Genomic DNA, 3,597 nt, shown 5'->3' with positions numbered 1-3,597 from the left:
TTTTGTGTGACGACCCGGAAATTTCCGACCAAATTTAAACTTAATCTTTATATAATTCCGACTTGATAAGCAATGAATTTTAATAAATCTTGAACATCCGAAAAGAGTTTTACACAAGCTTTTGGTCACCCTTTTATTCCGACGATTCACGAACGTCATAACTTGATTTAATTGTTTAATTGTTTAATTATTGTGTATATATATGGATTTATATATATTTAAATTGAAAATATGATAATTAAATATCTCATTAAGTATATTAACAAATTATTATATATATATTTTCATACTACTAATTTAAAGAGTTTTCAAACAATATATATATTACTATTTAAACGACGTAATTAACTTATGTTAAAATGTATTTATATATAATGTATTACGAGTGTAAATACATCCTTTCAAGTATTGAATACACTTTATAATATACCAATACATATAAATGATAGCTATACTCGTATTTCCGTTCAATTTCCTCAAGAATTCTACTCGCATTCATACGGTATTTTTACCCGTATTATACACAGCTTCTAGAAATATTTACTATTGGCATATACCAATAGAAATCTGCAATTATTTGTGTAATATGTCATCCATGACCTAATCAATTTAATATGTCATGCATGACTTAATACAATTTAACTTATTTTAGATATTTTCACTAAAAGCCAAAATTATAAGCTTATAAATAAGGACTATTTTAACTCATTTTTACTCCACAATTTCTTAAACTAAAAACACACACTTGAATGCTCTCATATCATACTTTAATCTCAGCAACTTTCCTCTTCATAATCAAGGTAAAATACTTCTCAAAATCCTTGTTCAATTCCTTGTATAGTTGCTATCTTATTATACTTATAAAACTTGTAAAAACTAGAACTTGTTTTGGTGAACACCAAGTTTGTTTTAAAAACTAATCTAATCTTTCTAACTTAACTCTAATAACACTTATATATATATATATATTATGATGTTATATTAAGTTAATATAAGAACTTATAACTTGTACATATGAAGAACACCTTGAAACTTAACATATATCCTTTAATCTCCATTCGGTAAAAAGCGGGCTGTTTTGGGTTGGGAATTAAAAACCTATCTTAGACTTTGAGTTCGAGGCTAAGATTTTGGAAATATGTTAATCTATGTAAATAAGACTTTCAGTATTTTTTTCATGATTTTAGACAAAGTGGAAGTATTTTATCAAAAATCATATATTGGGTGGATGCCGGAATTTTTCCAAATCTGTCCACCGACACAAAAAGAGGGTAAAGCTCTAAATATTACTTCTTGGGATGAACTTTTCGAATTGGTTTTGTAAAATTTACTTCTTAATGAATCCATAGCAATTTGATTCACTTTAAACGGAGTTGTAATGAATATTTGACGAGCAAAACAAAATCTGCTAAAATTAACGTTGTATGGACGAAATTTATATTATAAAAACTATATTAACCATATCCTTGTTAACTTTTCCTATATCCTATGTATATTTAGACATGTTATCAGTAGTATAACAAAATATTATAATCTTGGTTAATTCTGTGATTGTATATATGTATAATAATATTCTTGGTACGTCCTAACACAATAAGTATACAATACGTGTTGATAAATCCTAAGACAATAAGTATACAATACGTTTTGATAAATTCTAAGACAATACGTATACAATACGTCTCTGGGTTGATGCAAAGACAATACGTATACAATACGTCGTGGGGGTAATTCTAAGATTATATATATACCGATATTGGACTGTTGGACATTTCGGACTATTTTGGACTACTAACAAAGGACTACTAACATAAAAATGTTAAAGATTAATATATAAGTATTCTATGAACTTATTTTATTTTATTCACATGTCGTATTATTATCTGAATCATTATTATTGTTATAGGTTCGTGAATCCAAGGAAGACGGCCATATATTTAATAAGCTGAAAACTTATTATTAATATACTTTTACTACCGTGAGTATATAGTCCCATTTTTAAACTCTAAAAATATTTTAGGATGAGAATACATGCATTTTATGTTTTACGCTATGGACACAAGTACTTAAAATATATTCTACGTTGAGTTGTACCACCTTGCATATCTTCCCTAATAGCTTGGTAACTAATATTTACATGTTGTAAGAACATGTAAACGCGAATCCTATTGATAGATCTATCGGGTTTGACAACCCCAACTGGGCTAGTCACTCTAGTATCGTAAACGGTTGCATAATACTTCGTTTTTACTACACTTGGTACAGTGTAGGGAGATTTCATAATAAAGGGAATATGCCACATTAAGGGTTAAGTATGGTTACCGAAGCGCTCAACAACTTATAGAACACTTTTATACACTTGCGAGTGTACATATATTTATAACTATGAAATCTTGTGGTCTATATTTATATCGATGATAAACCTATATATCTCACCAACCTTTGTGTTGACTGTTTACGCATGTTTATTCTCAGGTCCTTAAGAAAGTCTTCCGCAGTTGCATTATCTGAGCAAGCTGTGCATGTAGTCTCATACTTTTATTTAAATAAAGTGTTGCATTCAATAAAATTTTTATCTTGTATTATATTCGACTGTTACGTCACGTGTGTAGTATTTGGAAACCTATGTATTTTGGGGATTATTTCTTAAATAATCGCCCACTTGTTTAAAACATGCATTATGTATAATAATGATGTGCTTTTTATGAAACGAATGCAATATTTTCTAAAACGTATCATATAGAGGTCAAATACCTCGCTATGAGACCAATGAGAACGTACTACGTTTATAGTAATATGGACGGGTCGTTTCATTTTGAAACAATTAAACCCAAGCCAATATAAAATTTAATTTTCATTTCTGTAACTTTCATTCTAGATAAATGTTCACGATTATTTTTCTAATATTCATCCATTAACGTTAAACATATGTTAAAATTTATCAAATGAGTTATATATATATATATATATATATATATATATATATATATATATATATATATATATATATATATATATATATATATATATATATATATATTAAAGCAAAACCTAAAGTGTAAGTAGTGAAAATTGAACTTAAATCTCGTTTGGAGATACTCAGACATCCAATCACTAGAACACTATTTGGAGTTATTTGACTTATAAAATTCATAGACATTATAACATACTGAAAAATTCATGAAATAAGTTTAACATTTAATCTATTATTCTATATATCTAAAAGACAAAGCCTAAGTGAATAGTCAAGTTTTTAGACTTCACAAATTTACCACAAACTTTTTATTTTTTTACATATCACCCCACCCTTCACACTATTAACCTTCATAATTTTCTAAACTTACCACAAACTTTTCACATTTTACAATTTAACTACATTTAAATCCACCACACGCTTCCTACTATCTAATAACTATTCATCATTATTATTATTATTATTATTATTATTATTATTATTATTATTACTACTATATATCTAAAAGACAAAGCCTAAGTGAATAGTCAAGTTTTTAGACTTCACAAATTTACCACAAACTTTTTATTTTTTTACATATCACCCCACCCTTCACACTATTAACCTTCATAATTTTCTAAACT

The sequence above is a fragment of the Rutidosis leptorrhynchoides genome, chromosome 2 (genome assembly GCF_046630445.1).
Source record: "Rutidosis leptorrhynchoides isolate AG116_Rl617_1_P2 chromosome 2, CSIRO_AGI_Rlap_v1, whole genome shotgun sequence".
Lineage (NCBI taxonomy): Eukaryota > Viridiplantae > Streptophyta > Magnoliopsida > Asterales > Asteraceae > Rutidosis > Rutidosis leptorrhynchoides.
The sequence above is the reverse complement of the archived record's forward strand: the minus strand, read 5'-3'. Positions refer to the sequence as shown.